The 21,630-nt window shown below is 43.1% G+C and overlaps 1 long non-coding RNA gene and 1 pseudogene across 1 annotated transcript in view; one reads left to right on the plus strand and one right to left on the minus strand.

The window, feature by feature from the left end:
* The window catches only part of LOC141279724 (uncharacterized), a 58,529-nt gene that overhangs the window by 20,103 nt on the left and 16,796 nt on the right, over window positions 1-21,630 (minus strand). The window lies entirely within an intron of this gene.
* LOC141279666 (large ribosomal subunit protein eL24-like) lies at window positions 328-19,803 on the plus strand (annotated as a pseudogene).

Here is a 21,630-nt window from a genome sequence, read left to right on the forward strand (position 1 = left end):
GCTCTAGTAAGAAAAAACACACAACGACCTTCTTTTCCAAAGAAGGAAAACTTGGACAAAAATGTCTGTTTTCTTCAAATATACCCAATATCTTGTAATAATCTATGATGGGATATAATCTGCAATAACACTGAATCACTATGCTGTATACCTGAAACTAACACAGTGTTGTAAATTAACTATCCTTCATTTAAAAGAAAAAAGAAAGAAAAACGTTTTCTTCTGAATGTAATTAAATCTTGTTATTTTTGTATTCCCAAACTGCTATATATATCTACAGCTTTTCCTGTAAGTATTGAGTAAATGAAGGAGGAAGGGGAGGCAAAGATGACAGAGAAATGTCTTGGAGGACAAGAGCTGGGCAAGACTTTCAAGAACGAAGCTAAGGAATTCCCTGGTGATGCAGTGGTTAAGTGTAATAACACTGAATCACTACGCAAGGCACAAGGCCTGGTCTGGGAAGATCCCACATGCTGCGGAGCAACTAAACCCACTAAGCCCGTGTACCACGACTACTGAGCCCGCGTGCTGCAACTACTGAAGCCCGTGTGCCTAGAGCCCATGCTCCGCAACAAGAGAAGCCACCGCAATGAGAAGCAGGCGCACCGCAACGAAGAGTAGCCCCCACTCGCTGCAACTAGAGAAAGCCCGTGCGCAACAACGAAGACCCAAGACAGCCAAAATAAAATATAAATAAATAAATTAAAAAAAGAACTAAGCTAAACTTTAGAGCAGTGAGAACCATCAAAGTTTAGTTTCACTTACGTTTCAATGAATACCAGGGACAACTCTCATTGGGAGACAATTTATCGTGGAATTGTTTGAAACTTTGTAGCTTTCTCTTTGGTGTTTTGACCCCTTTGGGGTTTCCTGTTATAATTAAACAGTAAAACAAAATCGAACCAAACAAAAAGTCCTTGGAAAATCTTAAAAAGTTTCTGTGGTTTCAAGGCAGTCATGGGGTCACATCGAATTTTTTGATGCATGGTGCACTGGGAGGGCTAAAGTCCCCATGGAAACACCATTGAAAATGAAGCTGATTACCCCACCCTGACGAGATGGGAAGAAAAAAAGAGCCCACCAAACTTTTTATCTTTGACCTCCAGCTACAACTTGACACTCTGGCTTGGAGCTGAAGAAATCCCCACTACCTGGGGGAGTGGGAAAACTAGAAGACAGTCTTTTGGCATACTAAGTCGAATCAAAACACTCCCCATGGAAACATTTTTAGATGTGATGGTTAGGTCCTGAAGTGCTGACGGCAAAATTACAGCTTAAATACGTTTTGTGGTTTTAAGACAATAATGACTTACCATTTCTCACTTTGGGGACCAAACCCATTTTCATGTCAGGAAATTCCTCAACTGGAAGATTTAGCAAGAAGAAAAGTTGATGTTAACCATTGAGGAGAGTTTGCTTTCACTTACCTGCCTGGCTTGTATTTTTAGATTTATACACGTATAGGTTTACACATGCCCTTTCTGAGGTAGGGATATTTGAGTTAAAAGTGTACTATATGACAAAGACCTATTGTATAACACAAGGAACTCTACTCAGTATTCTGTAATAACCTATATGGGAAAAGAATCTGATATAGAATGGATATATGTATATGTATAACACTTTGCTGTACACCTGAAACTAATGCAGCATTGTAAATCAACTATACCCCAATATAAAATAAAAATTAAATGTAAAAAAGTGTACTGTATGAGCTATCAAGCCACGAACAGACATGGAGAAAACTTAAATGCATATTACTAAGTAAAAAAAAGCCAATCTGAAAAGGCTACAAATTGCATGATTCCAACTATATGACATTCTGGAAAAGGAAAAATTATGGCGATGGTAAAAATATTACCGGTTGCCAGGGACAGAGAATTTTGAGGGCAGCAAAATTACCCTGTTTGGTACTCTAATGGCGGGTACTTGTCATTATACATTTGTCTAAACCCATAGAATGTACAACACCAAGAGTGAACCCTAATGTAAAATTAGGACTTTGGGTGATAATGTTGTGGCCATGTAGGTTCATCAGTTGCAACAAATGTACCATGCTGGTGGGAGATGTTGAGGATAGAGGAGGGACGCATGTGTGGAGCCACAGAGTATATGGGAAATCTCTGTACCTTCTGCTCAAAATCGCCGTGAACCTAAACCTGCTGTAAAAAAAATAATAAAGTCTATTTTAAAAAATGAACTGTATGTTCAGCTATTGTGTATGTACACCTACCTATGCCCCTGCTATCCTTTCTCCTTTCTTAGAAGAGCAGCACTGTCTTGGGTGGATGCTGCCACCTCGTGGCCAATATGAGAAACTGTCAAAAGCAAGACTTCTGCAGGGTGAACTTAAACCAGGCTTTCTTTCCGATATTCACTAACAGCTCAGCAAATCCCACCAAAGTGCCTTAAATGTAATAAACACTGAGTACTCATAAATACAGAGAACAGATTGTTGGTTGCCAGAGGCGGGGATTGGAGGTGGGCAAAATGGGTGTGAAGGGGGTCAAAAGGCACAAAATCTCAGTTATAAAATAAATAAGTCATGGGAATGTAATGTACAGCGTGGTGACTATAGTTAATAATATTGTATCGCATATTTGAAAGGTGCTAAGAGTGTAGGTCTTACAAGTTCTTGTTAAAATGTTTTGAAACTATGCGTGGTGATGGATGTTAACTGTGGTGATCATTTACAATATACACAAACAATGAATCACTATGTTGTACACTTGAAGTTAGTATAATGTTATATGTCAATTATATCTCAATTAAAAAATACTCAATGAAAACACAGAGCTTCATTTTAATTAGCATATTCCACTACAAAGGAAATTAAAAGTGATGGATTTTTATTTACAAAATCATCTTGGGCCAACGTATATTCAGATTCCTATTAATGTTCAAATAGCTTAAAACTTTGAGAGGCTTTTAAGCAGTATATATGATTCCATTTTGGGTACCCTATTATCTGCCACTAATCCACAAGTCTATTTTTACCAAGAGGTCTAATCTCAGGGATTCATTATATTCTTAGAACTGGAGCGCCAGCAGAAAGTTAGCTTTTTAAAACATGAAGTTTGTAGCAGATGCATGATTAAGAAGTAACTAAATCTCTTAAGATAACAATTTTTGGATGGTTCCACATCCTCCAGAATCTCTTATCTGATTTAAGCTCCTTAGTAAATCAAAACATTTGTTCTAAGATTGACAACAAGCTTGGAAGCTTTCAACAGATGGGATCTCAAATAGCTCTGGATTATGTGAAACAAAACAAAACAAAATAAAAAATCACTACAATCTTCCCAGGGCTTTATAAAGTTATAAAAGAAACTATGATTTGCTTAGTTACGGATTTCTGCCTAACCCTGTTTGCAGAAATACTTCTGAGACCAGCCTCTGTGATCGCCCAGATATCATATGTCTGTGACTCAAGTCTTGGGTCCAAAGCTCTTGCTTTCAGTTTGTTACCAGGGGTAAAAGTGTTCTTTGTAGTTGTAGCTCTTTACAGACTTCATTCTGCTGATACCTTCACGGCTGCCATCTTCTCCAGGTTGTGTCTGTGATTTGGGAAGATGGCGAAAGCAGAGAACTGTGCTGCCCCTGCCCTGGCCCCAGTAACGGCTTAGAGACAAACACAAGACACACCCCTCCTAGATGGATTTTTATGATATTGTATCTTATGTCCGTAGTGCTCACTGCAATCTATGAAAACATGCTTGCGTTCATCTCAGGAGCACACCTTTGCACCCACATACTTCACAATAATTTTCCTCTACTCCACACCCATGTGACCAAGGAATATTTGCCAATCCTTTTGACTGAGTAATCATTTATGCGAGACATCCTTAAGTGCCTCGGGCCTGGCTCTGTCCTCCAGGGAGCTCCCGGTTGGGATGAGAAAGTATCTCGTCAGATTCTTTACCACCTAGAGTGAATTTGGTCCTTAGCAATGGAGACTGAGCCGGTGACATCACTCAGGAAGCTAAGTTTTTTTCTTTTATTGAAGTATAGTTGATTTACAATGTTGTGTTAATTCCTGCAGTAGAGCAAAGTGATTCAGTTATACATATATATACATTCTTTTTTATATATTCTTTTCCATTATCCTTTATCACAGGACACTGAATATAGTTCCCTGTGCTGTACAGTAGGACCTTGTTGTTAATCCATTCCATATATAACAGCTTACATCTGCTAACACCAACCTCCCACTCAGGAAGCTGAGTATTTTGAATGACGTGGGTTTTTGTTTGTTTGTTTGTTTGTTTTGCCGCACTGCGCAGTTTGTGGGATCTTAGCTCCCTGACCAGGGATCGAACCTGGACGCTTAGCAGTGAAAGTGCAGAGTCAGAACCACTGGACTACGAGGGGATTCCCTTGAATGACCTTTAAGGACTGGTATTTCCTAGGTTTCCTCAGTCCTCTTCTCCTCCCCAGGATATGCATTCTAATAGCTTCAGTTTCTATTTATATGTTGATGACTATCAATTCTATCATTTTAACCCCAAACTCTCTCCTGAGATCCAGACCCATAGAATCATCTGGCTATCGGACATCTCATCTTGGATGTCTCTTGGCTACCCATGGAATTCGTCATCACTTCCCTCCCCTCCCAAAATGTTGCTGCTTTGGAGGGTGATTCTTATCTCGGTGAGTGACACGCCATCCATCCAATTTCTCCAAGCAAATATCACACTTCACTTCTTTCCTCCAGCATCTCCAACATGCACACATATACACTCATTGTCTCTCTTCCTCCGTGTATCCAGAATCCATCTAATTCTCTTCACGTCTGCGGCTACTATCTTCATCCTCGCTGCCCCTCTAAAAGCCTGCCTACACTTCCGGCCTCTGATCTTGTCCTTTTCCAATTTTCCAACTGCAACTAGAAAGATCTTTCTAAAACACAATTTAGATCGTTATCACTCCCCTGCTTAAACGCTTTCTAGAATCTTCTTTTGCCCTTTAAATAAACACCAATGCAGCAATCTTAGTTCTCATTGCCTTCAATGCTGTTTACCTCCTCACTTTCACTTGGCTAACTCCTATCTAATTCTAAGGGTTGAATTTTTAAATTATTTCCTTTGGGGCTTCCCTGGTGGCGCAGTGGTTGAGAGTCCGCCTGCCGATGCAGGGGACACGGGTTCGTGCCCTGGTCCGGGAAGATCCCACATGCCGTGGAGCGGCTGGGCCCGTGAGCCATGGCCGCTGAGCCTGCGTGTCCGGAGCCTGTGCTCCGCAACGGGAGAGGCCACAGCAGTGAGAGGCCCGCGTACCGAAAAAAAAAAAAAAATTATTTCCTTTGGGAAACCTTCCCTAAATTCTTCAGACCAGGTCAGCTACTCCTCCATTTTCACAGCCCCTTGTGTTTACCCTTCATAGTAGCTATGTTATTTTATATTAACTTGTCTGTCTCCTTCATGTACTGTAAGTTCCTTGCTAGAGGGACGTGTGTCTAGTTCAGCACTGTAATACCTACCAGTGCCCAGGAGGCACTCTGCAAATATTTACTGAATGAATGAAGGACCTCAAGCAAAAATCATCAGCACTGAGAAGTAGTTAGTGAATGTGTATGTGCCCTACAGCAACAGAATAAAACATAAAATGGGAAAATTTAAGATTCTGTGGTCCGAAACAGAATTGTGAGCCATTACTGGCAAAGTATGATTCTTGCTATATTCAGAAGGTACTGGAATTGTGGATGAAAAATGTCACCTGCCATATCAGGATGTTGTGGCCATCAAGCCATCAGCCACCACGCCACCTCCTGACTGTTCACCCTGAGGGTATTCAGGATGGGGAAAAAAAAAAACAAAAAACAGGATACTGGCCTTAGATAGTTACGGTGCATATCAAAGGAATGATTTCAATGAACCCAGACTCTTGCATCTTCCCAAATAGAGAAAAGCACTAAATTATTCATTCACTTGAGATGTATGATTTTCTTTAATTAGCAGTAATCTTTTGAGGTTCTGACTACCTGGGAAAACTCCTCTATATCCTGGCTCCCCCCCTACCTCTTTGGAGCAGTCCCCCAGAGCCATCCGAGAGGCTGTCTCCTGGCCTTAAGTCCTCGCAAGTCCACTGAATAAAACATAATTCTCAAATTTTACGTTGTGCATTTTTTCAGTCGACAGAATGAAGCATAAAAAAAGCAAGATGATTAATTCATTTATTAACAAACCAGTAATGGGGGCCTACTGTGGGCCAGGCCCTGTGAGGGGCTTTGGACGTCCTGAGATGATTGTTCCCCAGTTCAAAGCTGAGTGGGTGACAGACTCACAGAACGCTAAAACCAGGAGGAGATACGCAGGAAATTCGATTCAGCCCCCGCATTTTACAGAGGAGACTTAGATGATTTCTACAATGTCTTCCAAATTACTCAATAACTGTATAAAAAGAGAATATTTTCCTTTTACACAACCAACTTTTCCCCACCTTCAATTAGGGAACCTCCTTAAAAAGGGAACACTGTATCAGTAATACTCTGAAATCCAGCCCACACAGGCTCACCTTGGAAGGGAAAAAAAAAATGAATAGTCTGCCAAAGCTGCCTGGAAGGATACATTTCTATTTAAAATCTTGGCGTCGTGAACGCTTTAGGGGTTAAAAAAAAACAAACAAACCTGTCTGCATGAAATAGTTAAAAATGATCATGAATTAAAATTATCAAGCTATGTTAGCAGGATATGGGAAGAATCTGATCACATAATCGTTTGACTCAATGACCAGAAACTGGTTTTCAAAGAGAGACTGTCATTATTAAATGAAGATAGAATTAGTTTTTAGTGGACCTTTTAGACGTTTTGGTAAAGTGACCATTTGTGCACACTTCAAGGTGTTGATGTCACGCAAAGATAGGCCAACTGCTTTGCATCAGGTGAGAGATGAGGAAGTGTCCTGTCAAAGGCTGTTTTTCTTGGATGAAACAGGCCTTATTCATAGGGTGTGTGCCCCACCATAGGAGACAAGAATAAGGCAGCCTAGAATTAAGAGGTTGAAAATATCTACGTCTTCAAGTCAGAAAACCAGAAATGCTCACTTCTGGAGGTTAGTGGATGCCTTAAATATCTGTTTCACTCCCATGTCCCCTGTTTCCTGAAGCTCTGAACACCCATACGTGGGGTTTCACACGTTCTGTTTTTATACTTAGAGGGTCACTGACCTTAAAAGATCTCACATGTGCAAAAAGTTAGAGCCTCTGTAGAGGTTATAGATTGGCCATTGATGATAGTTGTTATGTTATTATAACATCACATACACATATATGAATTATACTGATACATATACCCACGTGAACGTACACATTATTACATATACACATCACTATTACATATACACGCATACACATTATTACAATATGTTTTATTATTACATGCACATTATTATAACTATTGGAAGCAATTTTATTAATAAATCAGACTCTTCCTCGGTCAAACTTTGGGCATGATTTTCCCTGTCTTTTTTTTTTTTTTTTTTGCGGTACGCGAGCCTCTCCCTGTTGTGGCCTCTCCCATTGCGGAGCACAGGCTCCAGACGCGCAGGCTCAGCGGCCATGGCTCACGGGCCCAGCCGCTTCGCGGCATGTGGGATCTTCCCGGACCGGGGCACGAACCCGCGTCCCCTGCATCGGCAGGCGGACTCTCGACCACTGCGCCACCAGGGAAGCCCCTTCCCTGTCTTTTTGATTTTATAGTCCATGAGGGTGAGGGGAGATAAAAAAGCTTTCCTTTTTTCGGTTATTTAGTAGAGTGGCAATGGTACTGTTCCTTCAAGCAGAAAAGTCAAAAGTTGTATCTCATGTCAGAGAGTCCAACAGCTTTTAATTTATATGTTGATCCGGACTGGAATGCAATGGAATTTAAATTAGGCACACTCACCACAGTGAGAGCAAAACACCCTGCATTTTCTAATTACATAAGCACTGAGGCTTGGATGATAGACGATGGGGGAAACAAATCCCTAAGCAGGAAAGCAGTGCTTTCTTATTGCTCACAGCACTTATTTCCTCCAATGTACATTTTGAAACATGTGCCTCCTTTGGCTGTTCCCTGTGACAGCGATGTGAATCTGGTCTCTTGCCGTCTGTGATTCTCTGTACTTGTTTTGAGTGTGTGAGGCCTATTTCCCTTTCTCAGTTGCCCACTGCTAGAGATTAGGGATTAATGATACACTGAAAAGAATATAATAAGTGATTTTATTATTACGTGTTGTATGTATGTGTGTGTTTATTATGCTATTTTAGAGATATATATGATTTGAATTTGTCTGCAAATACAATTTCCTCAAATTTGGGATTATGACCCCATTTTGCAGTGGAGGGGATGTGGTGTGTGTACGACTTGCCCAAGTTCTCCCTGCTGGTCTGTAGCGGAGCCAGGGTTAGAAGCCAGAGTCTGACTCCAGAGCTGTATTCTTTCCTCCATCAATTTCTCTGTAAACCGTACTCCTCCTCCAGGCCAGCCACCCCAGCATTTAACAGGGTACCCAACCTTATGGTGATCACTCAACAAATATTTGTGAAATTGATGTGAACTCTAATTGTAGATTTGCTCACCATATTACTTGAACAAGACTTTGCAGGAAGAGGAGAACAAAGCAGACACACACACCCAGGGGTTAACGTGAGTCCGGAATGCCACGTGGGCCCGGAATGCCGTGTGCTGCTTCCCTCTCCGCTTCCCAGCCCAAAGGAGAAAGACTTCAAAATGACCCCAAATTAATTCTGCATAAGTAGGACAAAGAATGCAAAGCAAGTATTGCCAACTCACTTGAGAGATGGCTAGGAATGAATCTGGTTCCAACTGAGCAGAAATTCAATTTTGGCATCCACTCAGCTCAGAAATAAGGTCAGTTGTTTAAAACTGTGTCCCAAGGAAAGCCTGAGTGTCACAGGTGATTATCTTCAAACTTCCGCAGCATCCTGGGGGACCCAACATCAGTTGTAGCATTCTCTCCTGAGAGCATTTGCGTAAGTGTTGATGAGAGCCTTGTTCCCAGCTTGGTTTTTCTAGTCCCAGGGTTAACTCCAGGGCACCATACCACTGGGTTTTCCCAGGTCATTTAAAAATCTCATGTCCCTACAGCAATGACTTTTTGTTTGTGTCCATCTTGCATATCCTTCTCGGGGAAGACAAGCCATCATTCTCTTTGTTCCTAAAGAGGCAGCCGATTATGGATTTTTATACTTAGGACTCTGAACTATGACATTTGGGACAGGCTTACTTTCATCTACCAATCCCTAGGGCATAATCTAATTACCAACAATGCCCACAGTCTTGCAGAGAACTCTACAGTAAATGCTCTATATTGACCAGAGACAGAAATAATAGATAATTAATTCATGAGCCAGCATTTATTGAGCACATTGAACATGACTGAGTGTTAGATAGGCCACATGATGGTAACTAAGTGGTGAAACCTCTCAAGGGATTCCCCCAGCGGCTTGGTGGGGTCCATTTCCCATCCAGTAGTGACGAAGCCATAAGGATTAGCTCACATTTCAGTGAAGACAAATAGGTCTCATCTACCCTTCCACTGGAGGGACAGCAGCACGTTCCCTGAGTTGAGAGGATGCTGGTTGCCAGGTGTGGAGGAGAAGGGAAAAGAGTGGGTATAGGAGTTCTTGGATGGGCGGCTTAAAGACCAGCTATGTATGGGGAGCTAACCCATAAACAGTGTCCAGTCCTTCCTCCAACAAGTCTCCACTGAGTAGCTGGAGGCAACTTCTCCGTCCTGAGAGTCACACAGCTTCAAGTTCTAGAGTGAATTTCCAACATATATGTGTGTGTTCATGGGGGCAGGGGGATCCCGTACATCCAAGTAATTCTCTGACTCCAGCTGCGTGTCCTACAATTCAACCCAATTCTAACGCTGCAGTTGGTCCTTTCTGTCTTCGGTTTCTGCATCCGTGCATGTGGAGGGCCTGCTATACTATGCCATTTTATACAGGGGACTTGAATATCCTCAGATTTTGGTATACGAGGGGGTCCTGGAAACAATCCCCCTGCAGATACAGAGAGATGACTTGGAGATAGCATCAGATCCCACAGGCTAAGGACTCAGTCCTACAAGACTGTCTCCCCTCCTACTTCAGACGCCAATTACAAGTCCAGGCAGTCACTTGGGCTACAGATCAGAGATTCCCACAACTCCTTACTTGGGGGGTTGATTAATTTGCCACCGCACTGAACTCAGAACGTTTTACTTACTAGATGACCAATTTTTGAAAAAAAAATGATATCACTCAAGAACAACCAGGTGGAAGAGATGCATAGGGCAAGATATGAGGAAAGGGCACAGGGCTTCCATGTGCACCAATGGTTCCGAAGTACACCATTTTCCCTGAACCTCCACACGTTCACCAGCCTGGAAGTTCTCCAAACCCTGTCTTTTTAGGGTTTTATGGAGGCTTCATTACACAGACATGACTGATTAAATCATTGGCCATTGGCCATTGATTAAACTTCCAGCCCCTCTCCCCTTTCCAGAGGTTGGAGCGGGGTGCGAATTGGGACTGAATGTTCCAACCCTCTAATTAAATGGTTGGTTCTCCTGGCAAGTTAGTCTCCTTAGGTTCCTTCCAAAAGTCACCCATCAACATAACAAGACACTTCTGTTGCTCTCTTCACTTGGGAAATTCCAAGGGTTTTAGGAGCTCTGTGCCAGAAAGAAGTTTGAATATATATACATATCCTTATTATATATATTTCTTCTTATAAATCACAGCATCACAACAGCCCTTCATCTAGACAGCTCCCAGTGCAAGGGCTTTGTCTATTCTGACCTTGGCTCTCCTGGTAGTATTTGGCTTGCTTCATATCTCAATCCTGGATCCTGACTATCCCTGACAGGGAATGCACAGTGAGTTTGACCTGTCCTAGATTAAGCCCAGGTTTAACTATGTCTTTATGGTTCTGATGTGACCTGTTGAAATGCTAAACAGTGTGAAAAAGCTGATCATTTTGCCAAGTAAGTTGTCCATCATTCATTCATTCAACAAGTATTTACTGAGTGCCTACCAGGTTGCTTGCAATACAACAGTGAGCAACACCCCCCCAAAAACCCCTCCCCCAAAATCAACCCCCCGCAAATCCTTGACCTCATGGACACACAAGAAAATTAGGTAAGACCTTAGACTATAGTGTGTTAGCTGATGTTAAACCCTAAGGAGAAAATAAGGCAGGGAAGAGGGATAAGGAGTTTGTTTGTGGGGTGAGGCTGCAATTGTAGAAAGGCTAGGCAAGAAAGGATGCTCGAGGAGGCAGCATGTGGGTCAGGACCAGGGAGCGGTGAGGGAGTGACTCATAAAAGCCCTGTGGGTGGAGAGCATCCTGGCCAAATGAAAAAGCAAGTACCAAGGTCCCGAAGCTGAAGTATGACTGGAAAGTTCCAAGGCCATGAAGGAGGCCAGAGTGGCTGAGTTGAGTGAGGGAGAGGCACAGTAGTAGGAAATGGGGTCAGAAAGGGAATTGCAGAGGGGAGGGAGAAGGTTACAGGCGGGGCAGAGTAGGTAGGACTTTGGGGCCACTGATGATGCTTTGACACTTAACTCTGAAGGAGATGGAGGGTCAATGGCATCTGTTATATAGACATTTTTATTTAATAAAAAATTTGATGAGCAGACAGGAAGGGTACAGTGGTGTAGCTAAATGTGTAAGAAGTGAAAATACTTTGCGCTTATTTACGTAGAAGGACATTTCTATAAGTAGGTCACTGAGGTAGTGACATTTATCTGCTATGTATTCAAATCTTGCCTTTCCTTCTGCCCCCTAATATATCCACCATCTCACTCCCTCACTTGATTCAGGCTTATTTCCAATGTCATCTACCAGCGAGGCCTTCTTTGACGATTCTACCTGAAATGCCACCCCCCACTGCTCTGTTGTCCCCATCCTAGTTTTGTTTTTCTTCAAAGTACTTAACGTTACCAGCACTATACAGATGGCCTCAGTATCCCCTGGGGGATTGGAGACCCTGTGGGTACCAAAATCCAAGGATGCTCAAGTCCCTTATGTCGAATCGTGTAGTGCCATGAATACCGTCTCAGGCGTTACAGTGTAATACTTGACAGTTCATTTAGAAGAGCTTGTATACACATTAGTATCATTTATCCATTTACTGTTATGTACCTGGAGTTTGTTACGGGTACACACATTCTCTATTCTTAAACAATCCCGAAAAATACAATGTAATATCTGACAATTGTCCCCGGAATTTTTCATCTAAATAACACAGAATAACAGACAAAGACACTTAGAAAACACTCCCCTAAACTGAGAAACGGCATTGTGCCAAGAAGAGATGGATTTATTGTCCTCATAGTGAAACAAAGCCGCCATCTTCCACCAAGAGAAATATTTATTAGATACAAACAGACTTTGTGATAAGGATTAGAGAGGACAGACTTTTTAGAGTTGATCTCTCTGGGTCACTTATTTACTCTGCCTCTAGGGCATCTGCCACTTTCAGGCCCAGAGGACCCTCCCTGGGACTTGTTGTCTCTTCATTAGACAGGAACAAAAAGGAAGACTCGCTTAGTCAGATGCTTCAGCTCTGCAGGATCTGGAATGAATTGCACTTCTGTAGAGGAGCAGAAATGGTGCAGCAAAGGGTCTTGCATCTACCAATCCCATCTCAGGCAAGGTCTGTGTTGCTCTGAGGGTAGCATCGAGACCAGGCAGCGTAGGGGATGAAGACATAAAGATTTCAATTCTGTTCAGTCACTAAATGGGTCCTAGTCCTGGACTGTAATCATTTCACCTTTCTGGCCCTCAATTTCCTCAACTTTGCTCACGGAATGAAAACAAAAAACAAGTTGCAGAATAACGTGTCTAGTAAGATTTCATTTCCTTTTTTGTTGTGATACTAAAAAACCCTTTACGGGAATTCCCTGGTGGTCCAGTAGTTAGGAATCAGTGCTTTCACTGCAGTGGCCCGGGTTCAATCCCTGGTCAGGGAACTAAGATCCCACAAGCTGCACGACGCGGCCAAAAAACAAACAAACAAAAAAAAGCCCAACCAAAAACTCCCCACTTTATATATGTGTTATGTGTCACACACATAACATACATATACTGTATAGATATATGTGGAGGATGCATACATACACATACATGCGATACATATGTGTACATCTACATAGAGATATAGATACGCACACACGGATAAACACAAAGAAAGCTTTGAACATAAGTTATTCTAAAGAGACAAGCAGAATGCTTGGATATTGGGCCCCTGAGTCTCATTTAGTGTCCGTAGCAGTAAGTGGGCTGGGTCAGGGACTGCTCCTCCCTGGGGTTGGGGAGGTGAGACTCCAACTCAGTTTCTCACAAGGCTATCAGGTGCTAGCAGATAATGGTCCTAGAAGCCTGGGAACAGCTGGCACCCACGCTCACCCTTTTGGTACTCAAGCGCAAAGCTCTTTTTCCCTACTTGCAAGCACATCCCAATATGTGCCCCATAAAAAGGAAGAGTCACAGAGAGGTGGGATCCTTCCTCTGGAACACAGCCCCAGGGTATGTCTGGTAGCACCTATAGCCCAATCTTTCTATCCACAGAAGAGAAGGGACCCCTGGGATTGCTTCCTTTCTTCCCTGAGTTGCAGCCTGCACTAAAGGCTGCTCGCAGGTACTCATGAGCCCTTGACTTGACGGGAATTCAAAGTGTTCATTTGAAAGTGGGGAGTGTAGTTTGGGGAGTGGGGATGAGGTAATGAGGGGAGAGATTATTAACGTTCACTGTACTTTTATAGCATACTTTCACTATGCTTTTACTTGTTAAAATGAGAGCACATTTGCAATTAAAAATCTAGTTAATAAAAGCAGGCACCAAGGATACTAAGTGTACTTTCCAAGTGCAAAGTACGAGCGACTTTACACGCCGCTCACTGTCCTGTGACATTTCATGTTATTAGGAACACTTAGTCAAGCATTTGGGTTTTGCTTCTGCTGACCACATTGATCATTGTAAGATCAGAGCCATTGATCGAGACTCATTGTTACTAGATTTGCAAAATAGAAATAGAGACATTTCGATGTTCATGCAGATCTTTTAAAGACATGGAGATTTTAAAGACACTCTTAAAGCATGAGGTAATTTTAGAAAGAGATTAAAGCTCCTGGCTACCCTAGTCAAGAGTAAATTTGGGGACGTCCCTGGTGGCGCAGTGGTTAAGAATCCGCCTGCCAATGCAGGGGACACGGGTTCGATTCCTGGCCAGGGAACTAAGATCCCACATGCCGCGAAGCAACTAAGCCCATGCGCCATAATTACTGAGCCCGCACGCCACAACTACTGAAGCCCGCGCGCCTAGAGCCCATGCTCCACAGCAAGAGAAGCCACCGCGACGAGAAACCCGTGCACCGCAATGAAGAGTAGCCCCCGCTCGCCTCAACTAGAGAAAGCCCATGCTCAGCAATGAAGACCCAATAGCCAAAAAAAAAAAAAAAAAAAAGGAAAAAAAAAGTAAATTTGAACAAGGAAAGAAGGAATTGGATTAAAACTGGTTAAAAGAAACTGACTTTGAGAGCTAAGGGAATCACAGGGAAAGAAAAGCATCTCTGGAGCATCCCAGACAACGTCTGACCCTTCGGACCCTTCAGCATCTTGTTCTTCTGCATAAGATTCTTCAGGATTACACCCCTTACAACCAGTTCTGACACCACAGCTCTACATGAGTTAAAAGGGCAAGAAAAAATATACCCTTCTAACGTGCCACATGGACCAATCCCAGAGGAGAAGGATGCACGCGGCTTTCATATTCCTTACATTTGATTCAAGCAAGACTTATTTCTTACTCTCAGTGGTTTCTTGAGCTATTAGGATAATATTTTGGAAACGGATAGACTGCTTAATGAAAGGCCATTTGGTTACCATGTCTCATTTTCTAAAGCAGTATGGACAGCAGTGTAAGGACACTGCTGATTTTCCAGATGGCTTTGGAATAAGTTGAATTCCATTCTTCCCTCAAATTGGTTAATTGCTCTAGGTTTCAAAGACAGGCAACTTCCTGGTACTTTACATGAAAAAAATTAAAAGCTTGCCTGAACTTTACAAACAGGAAATTTGTGAGATGGAAAGAAGGAGAAGGGGAGGAAGGAGGAGGGAAGACAGGAAGGAAGGAAAGAAGGAAGAAAACGTCATTTGACCTGTACCCCTTTAGAACCAAAAGTTAATATGGTCCTCTTAGCTTCTGTGGATACTCCTCTCCTGCATTCAGGTTCCTACTTTTCTATTTCTCTCCCAAACTGGAAAACACGGCAATGATCTCACTTTTAAATCATAGCTATGATATCCATGTTACTCCATTTCTGTGGCTTCTGTTAAAGGCAATCAGCTCGTTAAATACTATCGCCTAGGCTGCGTTTCAGATTTTGTGTACAGAACTGCATCAATGAATGCCGTTGCATTCAAAGTTGAAGGCATGACTCCAGAAATACGTCTGCACCCAAACGTTGAGCGTTTTGCACGGTTTCTGTTGCTTGGATGAAGTAATCCAATAATTAATGTTGTTTTCCATTGAGTAAGTCTTCTCAAGAGGGTATTTTAAAAAGACCTGGCCTGAAAACACTGTGTGTGTGTGTGTGTGTGTGTGTGTGTGTGTGTGTGTGTGTGTGTGTGTGTGTGTGAATTTTAATGGCAGGCAAATAATCAACATGGATTGTGTTTACCACAGGCTTTCTGTGGTACATATTCAGAACTTTCAAATAATGTACTTAAATGGTTACTAAGGCCTCTTAAAATCATCCAATCTATTATTTATCCCCTCGTCCTCCCTCTCATTGTTTGAGAGGCATTTTGGCAAAAGTAATTTCTTCATTTTCCTATCTCCTTTTGTATTTTTTTTTCAAGTTACAGTTTTAAAGATGATTTGTTTATACTGGCTGTTGTGGTTCCCAAACATATCAGAAGCCTTATGTTTATGCATTTATATCCCCTGGGACTCCACAAAGCGACTCCTTTCATGGCATTCAATATCTGTCCTTTCCATACCAATGAGTTTCTTTTTCTTTTTAATAAATTTATTTATTTATCTTTTTATTTTTGGCTGCGTTGGGTCTTGGTTGCTATGCGCGGCATTTCTCTAGTTGTGGCGAGTGTGGACTACTCTTGCGTTGCGGTGCACGAGCTTCTCATTGCGGTGGCTTCTCTTGTGGCAGAGCTCAGGCTCTAGGCGTGCGGGCTTCAGTAGTTGTGGCACGCGGGCTCAGTAGTTGTGGCTCGCAGGCTCTAGAGCGCAGGCTCAGTAGTTGAGTAGCACGGGCTTAGTCGCTCCGCAGCATGTGGGATCTTCCCGGACCAGGGAACGAACCCGTGTCCCCTGCATCGGCAGGCGGACTTTCAACCCCTGCGCCACCAAGGAAGCCCGAGAAGCTACACTCATTTATCTCTATGTTTTTAAACGGGGTGTCAGCAGGGGGAAACCAGATCCTTTGTTTCACCCTCCACTAATACATCAGTGACCCAATCGCTCCTTATTCTGCTGTCACAAAGGGAGCTGGACACTTTATTTTTCCTATGACAAATCTAAAGTAGGTAATCACTCTTTTCTCTAGATAACCAGGCAACACCCACAGTCAAAGAGGATTCTCTCTTTCTAGTTCATTTAAACTCATAATTTCACATAGGCCCGTAATGATACACCAAACCACACAAATAGTTCAGTTTCATCCTACTGCTCCCAGGCAGAGAAAATACAGGTTAGCTGGTAAGGGAGGGTACTGAAAGCAGAAGTCCATCTCAACTCCTTAAGCCAAATGGACAATTTCATGGCTATGTTACCAGCCCATTTCCCCAAGATTCACTGGGAAAAGGGGTGCTTCCTATTTTGGGGGTGCAGGGAGCTGTGTGCCCTGCATGGTGGGAGTGCACAGGGAGTGCCCTTCTAGTTTCCATGTCATGGTCGTCCCCAGGAAGCCAATCACTCCAGGGTGACTGCCAAGGCACCTGGGCCAAAGGACTCTACGCCTTTTAATGTAATACAAGTTTCTATGAAGGGCTATAGCCTTCAAAGGAAGTTAAAGTAATTATAACCTGGCTTTAACATAGAGGCCATTTGTTCCATACATTGAAATCAATCCAGTTACATTTTGATGCACACATCGTGCCAAGAGGTCACGATGAACAAAGCACTACCTGAATGCTTAAGCAGAGCAATCCTCACCCGTGGAGGGAAGACAAGACCTGGGTAGCTTTCCCTTCCTTTTTTTAAAAACAGCTTTTTTGGGCTTCCCTGGTGGCGCAGTCATTGGGAATCTGCCTGCCAATGCAGGGGACACGGGTTCGAGCCCTGGTCCGGGAAGATCCCACATGCTGCGGAGCAGCTGGGCCCGTGCGCCACAGCTACTGAGCCTGCGCTCTAGATCCAGCGGGCCACAACTACTGAAGCCCGTGCGCCTAGAGCCCACGCTCTGCAACAAGAGAAGCCACCGCTATGAGAAGCCCGCACACTGCAACGAAGAGTAGCCCCTGCTACTAGAGAAAGCCCATGCACAGCAATGAAGACCCGATGCAGCCAAAAAATAAATAAATTAATTAATTTTTAAAAATAAATAAAAACAGCTTTGTTGAGGTTTACTTTGCATACCCATAAAATTGAAGTACAACACAAAGAGGTGAAGTAACTTGCCTAATATCTCGTAGCTGGCAAGAGGTCAAGTCAGGATGTGAAACATGACAGCCTGCATCCTATCCTCGTAACAACCAGATGGAAGTACCTGAGGCTCAGGGAGCTATAGAACTTGTCCAACACAGCTACTCAGTCACAGTGATTAAATTGAAACTTTGAGTTTGTCTATTCCCAAATCTTTACATTTTTACTACATTACATTGGTCTCACTGCAAACTGTGGGGAGCTTTGAATACTGTAGCTTCCCAATTACTTTAAAAATGTTTCTTTCGTGCCCATTACTCATTCAACAAACAGTCATGTAGTGAGTGAATTGGGCCAGAGCCACAGAGCCACAGAGAACTAAGGCATGGTTGGATCCTGGGGGATCACAATCTCGTGTGGAAACAGACACGAAAACAATGAATCCTAACAGTAGGAACCTGTAAAAAGTACTCTGTTTGGAGAATAGGAAGGACTAAATTCCACCCAGGAAAGCAGAAACTTGAAGCAGCAGCCCAGGAGACATTGCTGATGACAGAGTCTATTCTTTTTTTTTTTTTTTTTTTTGCGGTACACGGGCCTCTCACTGTTGTGGCCTCGTTGCGGGGCACAGGCTCCGGACGCGCAGGCTCAGCGGCCATGGCTCACGGGCCCAGCCGCTCCGCAGCATGTGGGATCTTCCTGGACCGGGGCACGAACCCATGTCCCCTGCAACAGCAGGCAGACTCTCAACCACTGCGCCACCAGGGAAGCCCGACAGAGTCTAGTCTTAATTCTTCTTAATACGGCACAGCTGAGAGCAGAATCAGAATAGCATTTTAAGACTAGTTGATGGAGGATGGAAATTGATGGAGAGGAGATAAATTGTTAGGTCAATCAGGAACAAGATGCGAGATACCAGGGATCCTAAGTTAGAGCCGTGAACACAGAGAAGGGAAGGTGGGGACAGATGGCACAGTAAACACACAGTGATGTTTTTTCCACTGTGTTTTTTTTTTTATTAATACCACATCCATTTGCAGTTTTACAGGAACCAAGATTTGAGCTCCTTAGGTGCTGCTATACTTTCATGTTGCATGCACATATACGCACACAGTTTCACTAGTAATTTTTCACCTACAGATTTTTCTTAAAAAAAAAAAAATTCCCATGTGGCACAAAGATCTGTAGGTGCGGAGGCTTCCAGTGCAGAGAAAGGTCCTTTGGAGGGGAAGCCCAAAAAGATGATCAGTGATCAGTTAGTTATTAAGTCCACCAATGTGTTCAACACTGGGCAGGAGGACTTATAGAGGGAAAGGGCGTGAGGGCTCAAGGTGGAACCTCTAATTACTCCTTGATTCAGTGGGGAACTTTGTTGACCCAGAGAAAAGGAAGAGAATCCTAAAGTTCTCATGCATAAAACCTTTCCTCCCTTTTCCCCCCCACACAATTCCTTCCTTTAGAGGTCTTTTGGGGTTAGAAAGTTGTCCTCTGGCAGTGCAAATGCTTTTGGGAGAGCACCTGACATCTGAGACGAAATGGATGAGAGGTTAAGACAAATGTTCTCACATTTTTAATTTTGCTAAAGACTCTGCGGACAGTTTGTGAGAGAAAATTCTAATTTTGTGTAGCTTTTATTATTACAAGGGTACTATCTTCATTTCCATATTTGCACTAAATAATCAAGACCCAGCTCTTCTCTTTGCCATCTTTCCTCTTCCCTAGCAGCCGCTGACAAGAGGGTCGAGCTCTGCAGTTTTGGTGGGTATACAATCTACCCTGGACACCAGAGGCTCTACACCAGGACCTACTGGAAGGTTTTCCAACTTCATAATGCAAATTGCAAGTTGGCGTTCCTTTCCAAGAGGAATCCTTGGCAGGTAAACTAGACTGTTCTCTCCAGAAGAAAGCACAAAAAGGGAGAGCTGAAGAAACTTTAAAAGGAGCCCATGGTATAGTCAAATTCCAGAGGCCATCACCGGTATAGCCCTTGCTGATATAAGGGCTAAGAGGAATCAGAAAGGCTCAACTAGAACAACCTAACAGGGCTGCCAAGGAAGCAAAAGAGGGCTAAGAAAGCACCTAAAAATACAGCAAAGGCTGCTGTTAAGCCTCCCTCGAAGGCAGCACCTAAGAAAAATATTGTGAAGCCCGTGAAGGTTTCTGCTCCCTGAGTTGGTGGAAAATGTCAAATTGCCACATCAGATTTTTAAAATCAATTAATTATTATTTGTTAGATCAGATTTAAAAATAAAGATCTGACTCTAAAAAAGGGATTCCGTTCTTAAAACAAGGCATACATATTCACGTCTTGCCCTTTCCTCTATACTCATTTCCTCTCATCTCTGCTTTTTTTTTTCCCCAACAAATTTGTTCAGAGCCTTCTAGGAGTTAGCCATCAGCTGGACCTTCCCTGGTCCCAAATATCTAGACATGATTGTCTTGAACCCCATTCTATGCCCCATGGGAGTGCAAAGCCCATCCTGAGATAACCACATTCCCAGGAAGCTTAGAGTTTGTTCTGATCTGAGCTCCTGTTTTTTCCTGAGTTCACAGGTTGATGAATCACCTGGCAAAATTCTAGGTGCTGCCCCTTCTTCCTGCTGAAACTTTCACTCCAAGCATGTGATACAGGACTTCCTGAAGACTTAAGGGGACAGAGGGAGGGTTTACAATGCACTAAGGCAATATCTTCAAAACTACTGTCATCCAACCTTATCACTAACAGTGACTTTCCACAGTCCCAGCACAGACACCCAGTGACGCCACCTTCCTGCTCTCTTCCTCATGCCTCTTAAAATTCTTCTCTTTGCTTTCTGAGAAGGTACCCAGGTCCCAGGTCCCAGGCTAATGGAGTATTTGAGAGCTCAACAGCACAGTAGGGGATCTCTATTTAACAGAATCCAGCCTTGGTAAATGGAAATTTGTGGTTGTAAGTAGCAGGTTTCCTCCTCCCCCAACTCTCATTACTCTCTGCCTCTACTACTGCATGTTATCTTCCCTTTAGGAGATTTTAGTCTCTTGGGAATAACACCTAATAAAGATACGTACAAAGTGCTGAAAGGACATCAGGAAAGGGAAGACTTGCATGCAAAGGGGCCTGTGGGGATTAAGGGAAAGCGTTATGAACAGTCCATGCATGCCTGCATCCATCCTCCCATCCATCCTCCCACCCATCCATCCATCCATCCATCCATCCATCCATCAACAATGACTGAGTGCCAGCTTAAGTGCCAGATACCGCTCTAGCCATTGGAGATATAGTCATGAACAAGACAGCAAGGGCTCTGCCCTATCAGGGTTTATATTCCAGTTGGGGGCTATGAATTTTGATTCATGTTTTGCAGGAAGAAGAAGCATTCACTGCAGAGGTAAGGGAGTCAAGACTTTTCCAGCAGAGAGAACAGGATACATAAAGCCATAAAGGCAAGAAAGAAAATGACATACAATTAAAGCACTAGGAAACTTAATATGCTTGGCTCATAGGATATGCAGTGGGAAGGCAAAGATGGAGGCAGGGCCAGGCACGCATATAGCTGGGAGTTTGGATATTATCCTGTGGCAAAGGGTAGGTTTGATCAATTGTACGTCCCTGTCTTTCTTTTTCCTGCTGCTGTGCCCTCTCTTCATCTCTATTCCAGTCAGCATGTGTGCTTGTCATTCCCACAAAATGAGTCCATAGAGATAGGAGCGCTGATTTATTTGAACAGACATGTGTCAACATCATTTGGAGAAAAGGCACCAGACCCATTATACACACTCAAATAATGTAATTAGGACTAGTTTGAAAGCAGCAAACCTCAAGCTTTCTTAATTCAGTCCTGACTGTTTCAGCCCACTCTGCTTCTCAGCCTGTCTTCTGAACTAATTTCTACTTCTCCATCTCTCCACTCATCAGCTCCTTTTCCCCAACACACACACACACACACACACACACACACACACACACACACACACACACTTCAGTCATCTCGGGCTCTCCCCTGTTGTCTTGACTCTTGTCATGGCAAGGCATGATAGTCACTGGATTTCCACAGCAA

Source organism: Tursiops truncatus, chromosome 10, assembly GCF_011762595.2.
Source record: "Tursiops truncatus isolate mTurTru1 chromosome 10, mTurTru1.mat.Y, whole genome shotgun sequence".
Taxonomy (NCBI): domain Eukaryota; kingdom Metazoa; phylum Chordata; class Mammalia; order Artiodactyla; family Delphinidae; genus Tursiops; species Tursiops truncatus.